Here is a 21,681-nt window from a genome sequence, read left to right as displayed (position 1 = left end):
TCACTCAATCGCCGATTCCAGCACGACAAACGCTTCGAATCAGAATATCGAACGGTAATACAGGAATACCTGGCATTGGGACACATGACGAAGGTCAATGTCAACCACTCCGACGACAACGGATACTATTTACCCCATCATGGCGTGACCAAAGCATCGAGTCAAACCACCAAACTCCGTGTAGTTTTCGACGGATCGGCACCAAGCACTGCCGGAACCTCCCTAAACGATACACTTTACACAGGACCCAAGTTACAGGAAGATTTATTTTGTATATTAATTAGATTCCGCGCTCATCAGTACGTACTGACTGGCGACATCGAGAAAATGTATCGGCAATTCCTCGTACGACCAGAGGATCGGAAATATCAAAGGATATTATGGCGCAGCGCGAGTGGAGAAACAGAAACATATGAGCTTAACACCGTAATACTCTTATCATAGAAATAGAAGCAGTCCTCAATTCCCGCCCGCTAACTCCTATCTCCACCGATCCAAATGATCTCCTAGCCCTCACTCCCGGACATTTCCTCATTGGCGATTCATTAATGTGCTTACGTGATCGAGATTTCAGAGACATTCCATCGAACCGACTCTCCAAATGGCAGCATATCCAACAGCTTAAACAACATTTTTGGAACCGCTGGCATAAGGAGTATTTGAACGAGCTAACCAACCGCAATAAATGGAGCAAGGGTGGACACAGCATCCAAAAGGGCACAATCGTCATCCTCAGAGAGGACAACGTTCCCTCCATGCATTGGCCTCTGGGCCGAGTTATCAAGGTTCATCCAGGCGCCGATGGTGTCATCCGGACAGCTACAGTTCAGACGGCAAAGAGCATTTTGGATCGGGGCGTCAAAAGGCTTGTCCCACTGCCAATTCAACCCGATCTCGAGAAACCCGAACAACTAGCCACCGAGACGAAATAAGATGGGAACTTCAACCACACCTCGCTAGTTTGATCGGTACCCTCTCAACGGGGGGAGAATGTTACGCCATGCGGCTTACCATAGGTCATATTCTTAACTATCGATAGCGCCACTATAATGTCGCAGACGGATCGTCGCGTCTGCCCGGCAAACAAACATTGTAGTGGCAAGCGCGTGGTTCATTAAGCAGGGCGACTTCCAGAAACGTCGACTCGTGGCCCGTATTTTACCTCGCAGTAAAAGAATGTGGCGTGATCCGAACGTAGTGGGGGTCGCCTTCCAGAAAAAACGAAAAAAATCGAAAGGCGTTCAGAACTTTTCGAGAAGTCGAACCGTCAACACATGTGGTATGTCGCGCATTACTTATCAACCAAAACGCAGTTACATTTTTTTTGTTCCTTTTATATCTTTCTAGTTAATAAGTTGTTGAAATAAACATTAATTTATTTGTGTTAATTCTGTGGAATTTCATTGAACTACCCTTATTATCATAATCGAAATAAGGGGATCGATCAGTTCGTGGCGTCGATTATTTAATCGTAACGGGAACTTACAACTCTCGTTGACGTGCTATCTCGCGATCGCGTCTCTCCGCGAACGGTCGAAACAAAATGATTCACTAAAAACTGTCCTGAATTCCTAAGAATTTATTTACCGCAAAACTGACAAAGTGTTTATTTAAAAAATGAGGTTGAAGGTAGTCCTTTTCTTTCATTTCATTCATTTTCATTTTCTTTCTTAAGTATGGCTAACACAATATCTAATCAATTAAAATTTTATATTTTCACGTGGAAAGTTTCTTTAGATAATTATTATCAACATGATGACTAACTCTTACGGATTAATACGTGTCTGTAGGGCAATCCGGTGGACTTGATCGGCTTTTTACTTCGAAAGTTGAGTAATCGGTGTCGCTTTCTTACGCATCTTTGAACTGTATAAATGTTTTAAAATTGTTTGATCCAGAATGTACGTACCACACCGGACAATCAAGAAGGCACGTTTTATGTCTTTCTTTCCGATTAATAATAAGCCATTTACTGCAAAGAATGAACTTTAAAGGCATTAAACAGCACATCAATGTACATTTCAATTAGACTAAATAATAATGCTATGATTTTATCGGTAGTAACTTTACTTATTAACTTGAATTATTTCTTTCTTCTACTCCATGTTAGGAAGAGTATCTTTTTGCTTGAAATAAAAAATTGATATAGGAGTAATAATATAGATAGAGATCAAAAACTGTTAGGGCAGAAATTACACGTTTGAACTTTATAGTTCAGTATAGTTCAAATAGAAATTATATAGAATTATTTAATAATTTGTATTCCACTGGAATAAAAATTTAATTTCTGTCTTTATCAAATCTCTATTTCAGAGTATTTGTACGTATGTACTTATCGTCTGCTGTATGATCGAATATCAAATAGATAATAATCGTTGTTACTCATTATGTGAGAAAAAATTATGTATATTCACAACTATGACTATTGCATTTTAGGCGCTTGGCCATGGATCGCTGCATTAAGTTTTCGTAATCCCCGAAACCCAGACAAACCACTATGGAAGTACGGAGGTTCCCTGATAACGGCTAGGCATGTTTTGACCGCAGCACATTGTGCACATATGGATGGAATAGAAAACATACACAATCATAATATTGCCATTCTTAGATTGGTGGAGGAGGTGCCATTTTCGAGTAAGTCCACAAATATATATATATATATATGCTATTGAGTATTACTGAAGTATCATATCCTGAAATTTCTTATTGTACACATATATTGTGTCATAAAGCGTGTACAATTCTTTCTCATACTTTTGGTCATTCGTTTCCTGCATTTTCATTTATTTTTTTATTTTTCAGGGTACGTATATCCCATTTGTACGAAAGAGCCCCTACGAAAGAGCAACTTCGTCGGCTATAACCCCCTTGTTGCTGGATGGGGGCGTTAAGATATAGTAAGTGATATCAATTTTATAATAAAATTAAACAGTTCCAGTCTTAAATATCTTTCTTATTTTCTTCGTAGGACGACCACGACGTAATGCATTAATGGAAGTTCAAATGCCAGTGATTAAGAACGCCGAATGCAAAATAGCTTATTCCAAATTTCCTAATGCACCTGATATCGCTGATGGTATAATATGCGCGGAACATGCTCAGGGTGGAGAGGATTCTTGTACGGTAATTAAGTTACAGAGTTACTACAAACTATACGGTATCTGAAGACACGTCAATTCGAATTAACATCAAATCGACGTCTTAAACATTAGAAATAATAGATAAACACAATTTAATAGTTTTGCCCACTTCTCACACCTCATTATGGTATTTAATCTAATTTCCTTCTAATCTTAGTTTTGTTCAAAATACATATAACATGTACATTATAAATTGGAGTATTTCTATACACAAATCAATAGAAGATTATTATTGTATATAAGTATAATTTCAATACAATTCGATCGATATATTTCAGTATCTTTGATTAAAAATTTAACGATCCTTTCAGGCTGACCGCGGCGGACCACTGCTGATACAACATGAATTAACCTCGTATTTAATAGGTATTGTGTCTTACGTTTATAAGTGCGGCACAGCTGGCTATCCCAGCGTTTACACTAGGGTCACATCGTACCTTGACTTCATTCTCCAAGCGATGCAATAATATGATATTACTGTTCCATAAATATCATTGTGTAAAAAACGTAAAGTTGGATTTTCTTATTGTGGAGATAAGAAACAGCTCAAATTTACATTGTTTTGTACGTTACAAATTATAGGCTTAAAATGTACGAAATGTAACTTTGAAACGACACTAATTTTTTACGCACGATAAACCTCCACGACTTAGGTATGTAAAGATGATAAACGTATATTAATTCTATTAATTTGGTAATAATAAACCAACTTTCTGAGAAGTTCTGTAAATTTCGTTTCTGTTGTATCAAGAGAATAATGGAATATTCCACTTAGATCGTATACTTCTTGTATGTACATACAAAATTTTCCGGCTAATCTAAAACACTTCATAAGATAGAGAGCTTCTGGAAATTCGGACACAGAGAGTGCATGAAATACAAGATAAGTCTCGTGTCTTTCAAAATTATTTTTTATTCGCTAAAAACGTCCTGTGTACTCATGCAAGCACATGCAACCTCGAAACTTCACTTATTTTTTATCACTTTCCAATTCAATACACTGTTTCTGCATTTTTGACTATATGTAAGAGAAATTTCCATTCAGCCAAAGGTGTACTTACAGATTATAGATTCCTATACGACTCTCGGTAAAAATTTATCCGCACTCCAGATAGTTAAAACTTCTGTCGACCGTATTGATCCATCTGCACTCTTCGTATGACGTCAATATCTGTTCAGTGCTGCTGCGCAGGTTTCATTGTGTTACGTCAATTCGTTTGTGACCGTTGCGCGAGTAATGGCGCTTTGCAATGGTGATTTGCAGGAAAACAGTGCAGGATGCTGTGATTCGTTTCTTGTGGTCGGAGGTTATGTTTGATGCCTATATTTATCAAAGATTTAATGCACATTATGGAGAAAGTGTTTTGTCACGAAGTGTGTTTGAATGGGCACAAAAGTTCAAAGAAGATCGCACAAGTGTTATGAAAAAACAGCTGGACGCCCGTCCACATCCACGATGACAACATTGAACGTGCTCATGAACTTATGCTCTATGGAATAGACGAGTGACGCTGGATAATGTGGCAAATCATTTGCAAATCAGCCACGGCTCTGCTTATGCAATAGTGCACGACAGATTTGGGTTTTAAAAAGTTTGTGCGAGATGGATGCCGAGAAAGCTGATGAAAAGGTGAAGACGACGATGCATTCGTGGTTCGCAGCTCAGCCCAAAACATTTTTTAATCAGAAAATACGAAGGTCCTTCAGCAAATGGACAAAGTGTATACAGAAATTGAGTGATTATGTCAAAAAATGATGTATGTCTTTTTTGACAATTGCTTAAAATAAATTCTACACCGTCAGAGCGGGTAACTTTTTACTCACCCTCGTAAGACACTTAAATTTCCAATCTATTATGATGAATAAAAGAGCTTATACTATTAAATCTAATTGTATTTTGTTGCATGAGAGTACACGTGTATGCGATGTACATTACCTTTATATCCCCTTGAACGCTTCAATATTGCGCATATATACTATATTTTGTGCAGCTTCTATAAAATTTTGTATGTTTGTTTAGGCTGTTAATCCAGAGGCTGGAGTACAAAGAAGTGGCACAATGATGTGGGCTGATGACATTTATAATTATCAAGGAATCACCCCTACATTCGCTCAGGTATATATCGTTGACTATAATGTATTTAACATATATGATTGTTAGAATATTAATAATTAATTTTTAATTCTATCAGAATTTTAATGAAACTGTCCCTTGGGAAGGAAGAACTGATACCTTGATATCACGGTTTGTACATCCTATATGTACGACAAATTTTAGAACATTATATAACGAAGAACCAGATCGTCGTGGCCATGTGATGTGAATAAAAGGACTTGAATTTGATGATATTTTTATAATGTTAGATAACATAACTAAGTATCTTCACAGTAAGATAGGATGACATGGTTTACATGATCTTAATGTTGTTCACTTGAGTGATGATATTATAAGGAAAAGTGTAATATCACAGGTAGGATGATTCATAATTTAGAACTACTAACTCATGTATGTATTAAAAATTAAAGAAATATATTAAATTTTATAGGATATTTATGTTTAGTAACCAGTAATTCAGAGATTGGTATTCATGGTTACTATAACGAGGCTGTAGAAACGCACCCTTTCTTCTTTGCAAATGGTCCTGTATTTATGTCTAAGTCGAAACTGGAACCTCTGAATAATTTAGATTTATTCTTGTCATTTTCTAAAATACTTATCTACAGTATACCATAAGGAATGATACCGTATCGCACCTAATCAAGTGCCTTAAGAAACATCAACAGGATATCACAGTAATCCCTTATCGACTGATATGTAAGTAAAAGTTATGTGTCATTGTTATACACAGTTATTTATCATTTTCTATTAATTCAGTTGTAGCCACTACAATATCTATGACACTGGTAGTAATTATGAGAACAATAATGATGTTCTATAAGAGGAAATGATGATTGGGAACAAAAACTTACAGGTAAGTCAATGTATATGTTATTTGCCATTTGAAAAGAAAGTTACTAACTTAGAATTTTTTGATAAATAATAATTGTGCAAAATATATTGGATTTCAAATTTGTCAAAAATTGAAATTTAAGAAGCATTGTAATAATATAACATTAATATTTTGATTTTTCAGGAGATATCATGCGGTGGATGGATAATATGTAAAAAATATTAAGCAGTATATGAATTTTCATATTGCGTAGAGATAACAAAATGAATTTTAAAAAATGTCGACATGGTAATAAGAAATAGCATCATGACAAAGAATATATAAACACAGTTTCATTTTTTATAAATAAAAATTTGTTGTTCCAGATTTTGAAATATAGTGAAACGTTTAATTAGTATCTTAATATCTTTAAATAATTATTATTTTAGAATCAATTGTAATTGTATCATACGTACTTTTGAATTCGTGCAAGAACATATGTAATTTTGAAGTAGTTATTATTAGGAAATTGTTAGACGCGAACAGTATGCGAAAAGTTAGTATGCAGTGTAATAATTATCAATCAAAACACAAGAATTAAATTCTTGAGGAAAAAATTTCCGGAATTTCTTATTTACATGATTATAAAGAAATCCATAATAAAAAGGAGCTGCTTTCTAATACTTCTTTTCCTTGTAGTGCCTACGTTAATAATAACGAGGTTCGACTTTTTGTTTTTAGAGGGATACTGGAAAATTTGAAAGTACAGTACCATTGGGAAGAAAATCACGATATTGAAAACGATATTTGCAAGTAAATTTCCAAAAAATCTGTTTTCAAATTTTCGCTTTCTATTTCACATTAAAAGAAAGGGCTGCCTTCTTTCTCTGCAAGACAAAACAAACATTCTGAATCTCGTATCAATGAATGATGTCAATAAGTTATTTTTCTTTTCAGATTGAACAATATTCCAGATTTATTCATAATTTCATACTACGCGAAGAATAGACTTTCATAGGTATATAAAGGAAATATTAAGTATAGGAAAACTCTTTTTCGTTGTAGGTGACATATGCTTCACGGTTGAGCACATGTATTTTTGAACACATATAAATGAAAAAGTACTCTTATGGAGAAAAAGAATTGATACCTTCGATTGACATTAGATAATGTATATAAACTTATGAACAATCACTATCAGTCTGTATTTTAGGTGCACACGCAGATTTGTTGGAGTTCTTATAAAATGTACACCCTGTACGAACGTTTTATTCTTCCAAATTTTACGATACTATGTCTCATATAATAACTATATGGATTAAACGTAATATAAATGATCCGAAAATAGACTCGAACGACATTAATTGTCTTTCTATTTATACCAATATCGAAAATACAAGTAAAGCTGGAGCAATAGTATGCAAGAATGGACTATTTATTATTTTAAACCAAATCATAGCATATTCAGAATGCACAGTATTATCATGAAATGTAAATGAATCAGTTGTAAACGAACGATTTTACTGTAAAATCGTTGCCTCCTTTTTTTCATCTGAAATATAGCAGCAATGAGTACATTCTTTTAATATATAATAAAACGAGATATCTTTATAAAGTTACATATGTCATCACTGGTAACTGTTATCTCGTATGACACCAAATATACCGTTAGTATGGAATGATATTTTTATGAAGATATACTTTAATGATAGATTTTATGAATGAAACGTTATATAAGAAAAATTATCTCTTGTTATTCTATGATGTGTAGTAGCTAATGAAGATTAATTTTACAAAGTATTGGAGCAAAAGAGAATTAAAAAATTAAAAAGATCTAAATAAGATTGTTCGTGTGGCTTAATTATCTCAATTCTGGTACACCACTTGTTACATTCTAACTAATTAGCGCTAAACAATAACTTGCAAATATTAAAGATATTAACACCTTAATATTAACACCTAAAGGTTTTCAGGAAATTTTATAATATTTGATTATTGTATATCTAGTCATTGATTGATAAAATTTCTTGTATAAGCATAGATCGAGGTTGACGTCATACGCAGATTGCATATCATTGACAGGTATCGTTTTAATTTATTTTATGGCTAGAATCATTTGAATATTATACGAATAATTATTTCCATTCGAACGATTAATAAATCACGTACCTATAAAAGATATATTATGAAAAAGACGTGACGAAACAAAAAAATATTGGAAATTCCGTTGTCATTAGATCAATTATTTTTGCAATGATTTTTATTTCCATGTAATTACATATGAAATGGGTAATTCATTAACATCTCCTCGAATCGAATATAATTCGTTACACTTCACAACGATTCAAATAATGGACGGGAAATATATAATAAGTTTCCTGTCCTTGCGTTAAAATAGTACTGTACAAATCAGATGATACAGGAAATACCCAAAAAACCCAATTACATCCACATTGCATGACAGCACACTTGCAATGGATTTTTGTGATTTCAATGTCACAGACAATGACACAACTAATCAGAACACGTTCGAGGCTATAGACATTGAAATTACCGCGTGTTTAATACGTTTAAAGCATAAATCTAAATTTCACGCGATTATTTCTTTGTACATTGTGAAACTCTTAAATTATCTTAATCGAATAAATAATCCTAATGTAATAAAACATCTTGAAATAGACCTAGATATCTGAAACAGAAACTCGAAGGATAAGAAATCCTAAAAGGTACTAATCCTAAAATAACAAACTCCTAAATAATAAACAAGTGATAAAACCTGTTATAAATAATAAAGCTTACCTGGAATAATCAAATCCTAACTAATCGAAAATAAAATAAGGCAAGCAATTCTTAATCTTTCAAGTAATTTTTCCGAAAACACAGAAAGATAGAGAAATTAAAAAGACGCAGCACAAATTGCAGCACAATGAAAGTTTCAGAGCGATGAATACGATCGTATTAAACTAAATAATTTTCAAAAGTGAAATTACACTGAAACGTATATCGATGATATTTGTCATTTCTACGATCTGTTTCGCTTGATCGTGCTTCTTTTCTGATGTAAATTCAATTTATAATACGAACTAAGTTTCCTTTATTATTATTAGTCCTGCGTCTTTTTAATTCGTCACTTCTTTTATTTCAGAACAATGACGGGCTCCAAGATGCTGTTCGGATGTTTGGCGTTAATTGCTTTTCTGCATCCATTAGTTCACGTTTGTACTTCGAGTAGTACAGCTCAAGGTTTGTACTTCGAGTTGTCTTTTTCCATGCACTTCAAATTCCAATACGATCTGGTCACGTGGCCTTCGTACAATTTCGAAATTTTACCTGTTTGGTAATCGTCAATGAAAAAAGAAGTTATGCGTGACCTCAACACATTGAAACAATTTTTATGATTTTTTATTTGCCGGTTGGTCAGCAAGTTAATGGAAACATTTCACTTAACTATTCGCGTTAATTTCTTCGGTTTAACTTTTGGGAAATGCTTCGTTAGCTTCGGGAATATTCCAACGATTCGTTTTACGTACAAAATAAGCATGATAAATATTACATCGCGATAATGTAATATCGGAATATATTAAAGGTGTAATTTTGTCCGATTAATTATAATTTATTAATAATGGATTGAAAATACAGATATTAGTTAGACAGAGAAACGATGTTTGATTAACAGGAAAACTAAATGCAACGCTCGTATTTACAACAAATAACTTGACAACTATTTGGTAACTCTCTCTCTCTCTCTCTCTCTCTCTCTCACTAGCAACTCTAACACTCGACAACACTCGCAACTCAATTCTAACGACTCTATGCTTCGACGTCTCGATCAACTCTGATTCTCGCAACACGCACACTTTTCGATTCGCCTTGGATAGCGAAACCGTCCTTCTTCTAACGCGTTTTTAAAACGCGATAGCGCTATCACTTTCTAAAAGCGTCGTCTTTACATTTCCGATGGCCACGGGCACATCCGACTGCCAGATATACAATGTATTATAAGAGTATCATTACCATACTTTTCATGAAAAGAGCAATTTTTCTTGATAACTATACTCTGTAACATAGATTGAAGTCGCTGATTTGATCCCTCTGATATCGTTGTCTTATGAGAGTCTCGCCTGGTCTTGATTGGTTCTGTTGACTCTTATCGTTGTGAAAAATCGATTCGTTGTGTACCTTTTTTGTATAGAGAATTATTTTGTGGTAGAATATAATGTTGTAATATTTGTGGTCTTTACTTTACTAATTTTGTCACTGAGCCGCTCTTTGGTTCGTTGAGCGATTCATATTCCGCATATATTCCGTACTTGCTTCGCTTGGTACTTTTATAATTTTCGCAGTTACAATAAAAAATTTAATTCTTAACAGATTAAAGATTTAACCTCTTGCTTTATAGTGTACAATAATTTTTTTTTTTTTTTTCGTATAGGTTATGTGATCCATAGTTTGAGTAAGTAGTACATATATATATATATATATTTACGTGACAAGCTTTCATTTCAATCTATATTTAAGATTAATATTTTATCAGTTTCTGTTCGTAACAACATCGAAGTAGTCAATAAGTTTGAAGAGTATAATTAAGGAAGTTATGAAGCAAGAGGTTAAGAACAAATTCTGAAAGAGGTTATGTACAACTCAGTAGTACTGCTTTACATTACTTTGCGAATTACTTTTCAAGCATAAAAATAGTTTAACAGCCACTTATAGTTACTTCCTTACCATTACATTCATTAAATTCGTTTGATTTTGTAAACAAAATAACCACGCTGACCAGTCTCTCATTTAAAATAGAATTATTTTGTCATATATCCAACAGTTTACTTTCTCTTCGTAAATATTATTAATAATTTTATCAATTTCGTATACTTCCATCCTTCGTATAAGTGACAATGAATCAGACGAGTTTCATAGCAATATTGAACAACATACAGTCAACTACAACACCATTAGATAACAGCAATACAATAGATTATAATTTTCTACGTGTCATTGATTCATCATCATCATTTTCCATTTTTTTAGCATATGTAAAAACCATCCAATTTAAAATGTTTAAATAACAATAGCCTATACAATATAATTTTATGTAAAAAAATTGATTATACCGTGCTTTAAAACCGTGCTTTAAAATCGATATTCGCTGAAACAATACATCGCTCTGCGCTTCCAATTTGTTTTCGCACGAAGAATCAGTCCACTCATTGTTACCGTCACCATCTCTACCGTAATCTATATTACTCGAATAAATTCTATATCTTGATTGGAAAATCACATATTTTAACGAACTTCCTTATTTTTTGTTTTTTATGACTTTAATTGGCAATTTCCATAATGTTCTATAACTTGACAATAGACTGATAATATTTCAGGATATATATATACATACATCATGTTTTTGAGGATTCTGTAGTAAAATATATTATAATAAATTATAGGAAAAACAAACTATTTAAGAAAAAATTACCACCTTCGAGTAATAAATTATAGAAGGTTACCAATGTAATTTAAAACTTAAAACTTAAAAATAATCTATTACACGTAACAAAGAAAAGGATTTCTTCGCAAACGGTAACTCGAAAATTACAGCCATTGCTGTAGAAACATAGTTTTACAGGGAGAAGAATTTCGCTAGAAACTCTCGACGATGTCACATCAAGCGAAAATTCAATAAAGCGATTACTAACCATACTACCAGCGGCAATCGTGTTACGGCAATTCGTAAATAAGTTAGTCTTCTATTTGCAGAAACGTCTCTGGCAATATCGTCACACTCTTGATTACGTCGGCGCTATCAAATGGTCTTTGGAAGAAAGTTTTCCATTATCTACTTTTGCCCATGGCGTCGTTCCAACAAATGAATTCGAGTTCTGAATCGCTTTGTCTCGTATTACGACTTTATAACGGTGTTTCTTTAAACTTTAAACGATCGTAATAAATGTATTTACCCTGAATCATTTATAAACTGAACCGGAATATAAAATTTTATTCCGCAAAAATCATAAAGTTGAAAGTTAGGAACGAATAACAAATGAATAACGTAGTTTCATTAAAAGGCACGTGGTTAAGGTACGCCAATCCGCGTAATAACTTTGACACTCCAATTATTATAAAATATGTATCCTTAAGGGATTTTTTTGCGCGAATGCAAAATACTTTTCATACGTGCAACTGAATAAATGGGGCGTGATTTTCAATATTTCTTTTTGTAGAATTTTTAAACAAAGTAACTTTTTCACAAATGTTTTCGCTAACATTTTTACAACGTAAATGTCTTCTTTTGTAATTAATAATTTCAACATTTCTCTGAACTTTCTTCGTTGCGATAAAAAAAATATACAAAGCTTATGACGTGCTTGTTTAAAAATATTTATACGGAACAAGACTTTGAATTTGTCAGACCAATCGTCCTAACGAACGAATAAATTAAACGACTCGTAACAAAAAATTATTCCTGTCATTGTTGAGTGGCGGAAACCATTTATAACACGTCCCATACAGCGTAGATCGCATACACGTCTTAGGGTGTATTTTTGGTACTTATATATACTCTATATATATTCTTACTCTATATATACTTATATGTACTCTATATATATTCTCTATCTTAGATATACCATAAAATATTTCGTGAAATCGCGTATTCGTGTCTAATGTCAGGGATTCTCTTTCCATAAGTCTGCGTTCTCTATATTATCTTTCTTCCTTATCAGTAGGCATTCTCACAATTTGATTAATACTGCTCGTACAGGAATGTTAGGTTTTTGACGTTGTAAAATTTCACGTGAAATAATAATGCCTATATATCGACTAATTTATCAATTAATTAAATCCGTGTATATCAAGTTTTCTATAATTTAGTACTTTCGTGTAACTACAGAAATTTGATGCAATATAAAACTTGATTAAAACAGCGATTCATTAGGAAACGAGAATAATGATGCAAATATTTTTTGTAGCCATTATATAGGATTTCGATCGCATAATTAATCAGTATCAACTTACCAGTCTTTAACGGAAGAACAGAAAGAAGGGTAGGCGGTACACGGACCGCAATTATCATCATTTTCATGTAGACTGTCAAAATGCCGTACATCTTCGTTAGTCGTCAGAAGTAGCGATGAGAAGCGTAAGAGAAGTGCACTAGCCAGAAGTATCTGCGACAGAAATCAGAATACACTCGTTTTCGCATGGTTGGATCAATTTCGCGTGGGACTAACCTGATTGAACCTAAACCGGGATAATTGTGTTAGGGAAGTGATACATTTACACTGTACATGAGAGTGTGTGTGTAAGGGCCAGAGGGCGTCAAGGTCTTAGTGGAGACAAAAGACTGTTGCCAGATGTTAGAAGAATCTAGGATAGTCGGTTGGCAACAAGCGTGCGTGCAAGACGTTCTTCAGAGTGTAATATAGATGTATAACTGTTGTGTGGGAAATATAGTCAATTATTTGTATTCCCAAATCCTCGAATTTCCTTAACACGAATAGATGTACCTAATAACATAAAAATGTAATCGCTAATTATATTGCTGCAACTTTTGTAATTTAATATCAAAGTTACCAACTCCTAAACTTTAATTATTTTTTATTTAATAACTGACAGCGTTTTTATCACTTTCTTTTATTAAAAAATCTTATCATTTAATAATGTTTAAAAAGGAGAAAAAATAAGTATTTTCGTATGTGAAAAATTTATACAACAACAAACACATTACAACAAAAATGGGCGTTTCCCGTATCATAACGTATTTTATAAACCGTAAATTATAGAATTGGTTATAGTATACGTATGTACATATGTATATTCCTAAATTATTCCTAGATAGAGTCACTTTCTTCACCCCGATATTTTCAAATTCAAAGCCATAAAGGAATATATTACTTACCTTTCGGTGTCTTGCTATCAAAGTTCCATCGGGACCCCAAATAGTACAGGTATTGTACAATTTATCGCCCTCTATTTCAGGCATCGTACCACCAACTACATAGATGTTGTTTTCTTTAGCTGCGTTCGATGAAGCAACGCTCGTTTCACCATCAGGAATACTCTCGGCGTATTTTGGAAAGTACTCTGCATTGCAATATTTCAATTAATGAAAAATAACTGTCTTTTGTTCCAACCATAAATTAAGTGGAAATGTTTGTCAGTTTTTTATTTTTTAAATTATTAAAATAACTAAGTTTTATATTTCGACTTAATTAAATATGTAATTACTTAGCTAATAGTATATATAATAAATTGTTTCTACAGGTTCAAAATGAAAAATGAATATTTAGAAATATTTAATTACGACAATGCTATTTGTGTTAGCATCAGTGGCTTGTTACTCAACGACTTTGCTAGTACTTTTTGAAACATAAAGTTAGTTTTCAATTAACACTTATACTAGAGGCGGAAATATAAATGCAAAATAATTGATAATACTAATTTATAAGTACCTAATTATTAGTATGTTAAAAAATATATTTATACAAAAATCACGATAATCATGAAAATGGGGAAATCCTATATTCTCGAATCAATTCACAATTTATTTTGTATATTAATTAGATTCCGCGCTCATCAGCACGTACTCACTGGCGACATCGAGAAAATGTATCGGCAATTCCTCGTACGACCAGAGGATCGGAAATATCAAAGGATATTATGGCGCAGCGCGAGTGGAGAAACAGAAACATATGAGCTTAACACCGTAATACTCTTATCATAGAAATAGAAGCAGTCCTCAATTCCCGCCCGCTAACTCCTATCTCCACCGATCCAAATGATCTCCTAGCCCTCACTCCCGGACATTTCCTCATTGGCGATTCATTAATGTGCTTACGTGATCGAGATTTCAGAGACATTCCATCGAACCGACTCTCCAAATGGCAGCATATCCAACAGCTTAAACAACATTTTTGAAACCGCTAGCATAAGGAGTATTTGAACGAGCTAACCAACCGCAATAAATGGAGCAAGGGTGGGCACAGCATCCAAAAGGGCACAATCGTCATCCTCAGAGAGGACAACGTTCCCTCCATGCATTGGCCTCTGGGCCGAGTTATCAAGGTTCATCCAGGCGCCGATGGTGTCATCCGGACAGCTACAGTTCAGACAGCAAAGAGCATTTTGGATCGGGGCGTCAAAAGGCTTGTCCCACTGCCAATTTAACCCGATCTCGAGAAACCCGAACAACTAGCCACCGAGACGAAATAAGATGGGAACTTCAACCACACCTCGCTAGTTTGATCGGTACCCTCTCAACGGGGAGAGAATGTTACGCCATGCGGCTTACCATAGGTCATATTCTTAACTATCGATCGCGGCACTATAATGTCGCAGACGGATCGTCGCGTCTGCCCGGCAAACAAACATTGTAGTGGCAACCGCATGGTTCATTAAGCAGGGCGACTTCCAGAAACGTCGACTCGTGGCCCGTATTTTACCTCGCGTAAAAGAATGTGGCGTGATCCGAACGTAGTGGGGGTCGCCTTCCAGAAAAAACGAAAAAAATCGAAAGGCGTTCAGAACTTTTCGAGAAGTCGAACCGTCAACACATGTGGTATGTCGCGCATTACTTATCAACCAAAACGCAGTTACATTTTTTTTGTTCCATTTATATCTTTCTAGTTAATAAGTTGTTGAAATAAACATTAATTTATTTGTGTTAATTCTGTGGAATTTCATTGAACTACCCTAATTTCTATTAATTGAACTAATTTCGTTCTACAGTGAATGCATTTATTATTCAACGACGTGATTTTCGGTTGTTTATTGGAAAGTTATAATGCTGCTGATCTATAGAATTAGTACTGACTGTTATAGTAATATGCACAGCGAGTCATTTGTAATAAATTGTAATTACTTGTAATGTATATCGATTGTAATTACTTGTAAACCACTCAGTTCATAAATGCATACATATGTGGCGGCACTCGACAGCACAAATACGACAACTCGACACTAACTAATACCAGACAACGGCAGCGCAGTGGTTAGCGCCTCAAGTTACGAACGTTCGGGATCTGGGTTCTTAAATCCCGGCGACCGTAGTCCGATTTTTCTTCCACGATTCTTAAATGAAAAGAAAATACAGCAGTACCCTAGCAGCGACATCTACAGCCAGCGGTAGATTTTTCTTCATCGCCCGCGATGCTCGCCGCCGCGAGCTATCTCTCTAGTAAGGAGAACCATAGCACTATCTTCTAGGGCATCGTCAAAGGCACGCGGACTACTTCACTGGTCGTAACTGTTTTATTCTTGTTTGACATATCGTTAGCGCGCCCGGAATCACGATCATTGAAATCTCATTAGCTCGATCACGTCGGGGTCACTTACACCTCACATATTTCAAATAAAATCTGCATAATTCTGAAGGAAACACAACTACATTTGGGTTATCTTGTTTTCACAGAAACCTGAGAATTGCTCAGAGTATTTTAATAAAATATTCAACTACTTTAAAACGCAAAAAATAGTTTATTGTATGGAATATATAGAGTGGTTCACGCAATTGTTTCGGCATAATTGGAAAATTCGAAATGTGTAGCTTTAAAAATATTGCAGAGGAAAAATCGGATTCGTCGAGGACAACCTTCGTTCAGAAAGTAAGGGAAATTGGCATTGCTGCTAATTGGTCAATTTGTATATCGGTGGTTAGAAAAGGATGCTAGCCGCTCTCGAGAGAAAGTCCCTAGTGGGAGACGTCGTTCGTTAAAAAATAGGCGTTTCGACCGTTCGCGGAGAGACGCGATCGCGAGAAAGCACGTCAACGGGAGTAGTAAATTCCCGTTGCAATTAGATAACCGACGCCACGAACTGATCGATCCCCTGATTTCTGTTACGATAATAGGGGTGGTTCAATGAATTTAACACTGTATTAACAGGTTAATATAGCTTGTATATTTAAAAATAATGAATGTAATAATAAGAACGTCACAAATTATTTAGCGATAAATACAGTTGATATGTTATAGGAATTCAACCCGACATTGCGATATCTCTCAATGAATTCGTTAGACTAAGCAATTTATAACGTTTGACCGATTACTCTTCGATCCTTTTCGTTGTCTTCTCTGGAAGATGACCCCCACTACGCTCGGATCACGCCACCGTTCGCGCCTATGATCACGTATACCAGTTTCTTTATGCGGATAAAATAACGCACCGAAGGCGAATAGATGTTTCTGGAACTCGCTGCTTGACGACAACTATGCGTTTATCGCTACTTTGTGTATATCTCGACGGTCATGTAAGACGATCTGTTTGCGACGGTTAGGAACGCGGCCTATAGTAAGCCTTGGGGCGTAATAAACGGAGAGAATAGAATAATCTTCTTTCTCTGTGGGATGTTAGAGACTGATGTGTACAAATCGAAACCGCTGAGGAGAATATCGAAAGGCGAGTGTCACAAATAAGTGAAGAGATATTATTAAGCGTCTTTAAAAATATGTTACGAAGAAATAATAAATGTACTGAATATCAAGGCGGGCATATTTAACAATATTTGTAATTATTTTTATGCATATTAATTGTAAGTTATCGATCCTTATCAGGAGCACGAAATTACACAATTAACAATTATCGAGATCGTCAAACTTTAAAACGACGAAATTTTCGGCTCTCTCGTTAAGTACCGAAAGAACTGAGTTACAGTTAAAGGTACGCGAAATTATATTAGAGAAATTAATGCAACGTGTTACGCCATGCGGCTTACCATAGATCATATTCTTAACTGTCGATCGCGGCACTATAATGTCGCAGACGGATCGTCGCGGCTGCCCGGCAAACAAACATTGTAGTGGCAAGCGCATGGTTCATTAAGCAGGGCGACCTCCAGAAACGTCGATTCGTGGCCGTTATTTTACCTCGCGTAAAAGAATGTGGCGTGATCCGAACGTAGTGGGGGTCGCCTTCCAGAAAAAACGGAAAAAATCGAAAGGCGTGCAGAACTTTTCGAGAAGCCGAACCGTCAACACATCTCTTATATCGCGCATTACTTATCAAGCAAAACGCAGTTACATTTCTTTTTGTTGTTCTCTTTATGTCTTCCTAGTTGATAATTTGTTAAAATAAACGTTAATTTATTTGTGTTAATTCTGTGGAATTCATTGAACTACCCTTATTATCCTAATCGAAATAAGGGAATCGATCAGTTCGTGGCGTCGATTATTTAATCGTAACGGGAACTTACAACTCTCGTTGACGTGCTATCTCGCGATCGCGTCTCTCCGCGAACGATCGAAACACAACGTTCAAACGACAATTGATAGTCCTGACGAAATAAACGTCGCTCAGAGAGTCGAAAATTTGTCTCTTCAAATTTTAAGCGGATACGAGTTATCCCCACTACTTCGCGGAACTGATCACTGCAAGTAGTTTCCGGTGTTTTCTTTGTCTGCTCCAGCGATAACGCAATTACTCATAAATTGCCAAAATAAGAAAAACGAAGTTTTCATATTTTTTATTTCATTGTTATAAAACGATTTAATTGGATTTTCGAGAATCTCACGATCAAAATGATATTGGACGATAGCTAAACTCTGGAAATGCGCAACGTTCGGTCAACTGCACAGAAGACCATGCCTAAGTCCGACACAATTCTTTGAAGTTACAATGAATGTTGATACTAAATCCGTCGTTTAGAGATACCTTGGCTTCTTATGACACTAAGTTAAACAACTTCCGTTATTTGCTGACTAGTCCAAATGGATCCAGACACTGGTTAAATTATATTTCTTTTGACTTTATTTGTCTAGATATAAAATCTGTAAGGTATCTCGTTGTATCTCAATTGCTTCTCTTCTTTCTTATTCCTACATTCACCGTATTCACAAAACAACGATCCAAAGACAAGTAACAGCGGTCAGTTTGTGAAAAGTGCTCGTTAACAAATCTTAAATTACAACGAAACGAAATTGTTCAACACCTTAAAATTGAAAATTACCGAACTAAGTAGGAAAAAGGCCACAATGTTTGTAGAAGCTCGATAAGTGTTCGCCGAGACAGTTTCGACATCTGGACTACGTCGGACAGTTTACGACGGATATCCGTCACATAAAAGGGGTAGAAAATAACGTAGCCGATACTCTATCTCGCATCGAAGCGATCGGAAAACCAATAGATCACCATACGCTAGCTGCAGCGCAAGAAAAGGATAGCGAGCTACGCAAAATTATCAACGCTGGCTCGAGCGCGTTGCAGCTGAGAAAAGTACGATTTCCCGATCACAACGTCGAGTTATACTGCGATATTAAAACCGAGACCGTGCGACCGTACGTACCGGAACCGTTACGCCGCACCGTATTCCAAGCGCTACATGGACTTTCCCACCCGGGGATGCGAGCTACACGAAAATTGGTAGCGACGCGCTTCGTCTGGCCGTCGGTAAATAAAGATTGCCGAACGTGGACACGACAATGCATACCGTGTCAGCGCAACAAAGTCACCAGACACGTATCCTCGCCCGTCGGAACGTTCGGAACGCTAGCGGGCCGGTTCGAGCATATACACGTAGATATCATCACAATGCAATATTCGCAAGGATACCGTTATTGCCTTACGTGTATCGATCGTTTTCGCGTTGGCCTGAAGCCATACCTATCGCCGATATGGAAGCGTCAACCGTGGCTTCGGCCCTCCTTTCTACCTGGATATCTCGTTTCGGCGTACCCTTGAAAATTACGACTGATCAAGGACGTCAATTCGAATCGCGTTTATTCGAGGAATTATGCCGGTTGCTCGGCGTCAAACATTTGCGTACAACGGCCTACCATCCAGCGTCTAACGGGATGGTAGAACGCCTACACAGACAATTAAAGGCGGCGATCAAATGCCACGACACGAGCAACTGGGTCGGAATTCTCCCGATCGTCTTATTAGGTATAGGAACCGCGATAAAGGAGGACCTAAACGCAACGGCGGCCGAAATGATTTACGGCATCGGCATACGTCTGCCGGCGGAATTCTTTTTGCCAACTAGTCAACGGGCCAACTTGGAATACGCGCGAAAATTTTTGCAAAAATTTCCTAAAGGAATTATAATCTATGAGATAAATGAAATAAAAATATAAAAACCAACCGATATTAAAAGAAGAATGATTATTTTACAAGATAATACGAAACTGTGTAAGGGATTACATATGTAACATATTGTCCCGATGTACACATATCTGCGAAGCGACTTACTACCCTGTATATTCCAGAAACTTCTTAGTTTGCCCCAGCCTTAGCAATTTGAGACTATTTTATTAAAATTAAGAATTTTCCACATTAGATCGAACGCACTTCTAATAGGTACCAAACAGTATATATATATATATATATATATAGCAAGATTTCACATATCTCTAAATTATTCACAAAAAATTAATACGGCACATAAATTAGACTTCGGATTGTAAATATTAAGAATAAATAACCGATACAGTCTCACAAAAATAGAAGGATAAAGATAGAGATAAGGGATCAAAAACAACAGTTATTTTTCAAATTTGTATGAAAAGCCCTTAAGAAAATAAGTTCCTCCTTAAATTGAAAACAGTTATATGTATAGAAATCAAACTTGCGATAAAAGTAAAAAAGATAGAAAATAAGAAAATTGTATTTGTTTTTATGACTCACTTTTACATGTAGTATAATTTCCACCGCTATTTTAGCATAGAACGCTATTTTCAAACGCGAATTGTTCCAACTCGATAGTCCCTTGCTTTACTGTAAACGGAAAATTCTTTCGTGTTCTCAACCAAATTTATCAAATTCCAGCAATGACACATGCTATGTGATTGTCAGTAGAACATGGAGAAATGTTTCCAGTAAAGTTTCGAGCGACTTATCGCCGATTTTCAGGAGACACTGCGACGATATCGCGTGTACAGTGCTTCTATCGGTGTTGATGCGCTTTAATACATAGTGCAAGAGAACACTAATAAGATTTCCCAGTGGGCCTGTAAATCCTTATAGATCACTCAAAAATATATCATATTGTTTGTTTCAACTACTAGCAATTTAAAACGTCGTCTACATATATTTAGAAAGTTAGCAAAGACATATATTTGTTCCTGAGCATGATTTCTATCAGTTGAGCGTTGTAGCAAAATGTCCGATACAATTTAATGTTGAATTTGTCTTTTTTTTAGGCTAGCTTGATTGGATTACAGGTAGATTTAAACGATCCGTGTGTTGCATCTCCAAGGCATCTTCGACTCATCGATACGCAGTGATACCCGGCAAACTTCTAGTTTGGACAAGCGACGTTGCTTGCAGGCAGTTTATATACATGTTTTGGCATGTGTTGTCGGCAGGCAATGTCTACAGACGCCTGTAGTCTGCCCGTACGCGCCTTAAGTTTCACTGACAGACATTGTCCGCCGATTACTACGACATCTGTCTGTGGACAATAGGCCGTCAGTGTGGAGTTATCTTTACCCGAATAATTTAAGAAATATAAAATAAACTTCAACGAAAAGTTGCTAGCTTCGATATCTTACTAATACAATGTTATCGAAATTGAATAAACCTCGTTACTGTATTTAAAAGGAAATTGCATTTATATTTCAAGTTTATAGAGACAACAACAACAACCAAACAAAGAATCGCAACGAAGAAATAAACGGATACAACAA

The sequence above is a fragment of the Bombus vancouverensis genome, unplaced genomic scaffold, assembly GCF_051014615.1.
Source record: "Bombus vancouverensis nearcticus unplaced genomic scaffold, iyBomVanc1_principal scaffold0038, whole genome shotgun sequence".
In the NCBI taxonomy this organism is placed as follows: domain Eukaryota; kingdom Metazoa; phylum Arthropoda; class Insecta; order Hymenoptera; family Apidae; genus Bombus; species Bombus vancouverensis.
The sequence above is the reverse complement of the archived record's forward strand: the minus strand, read 5'-3'. Positions refer to the sequence as shown.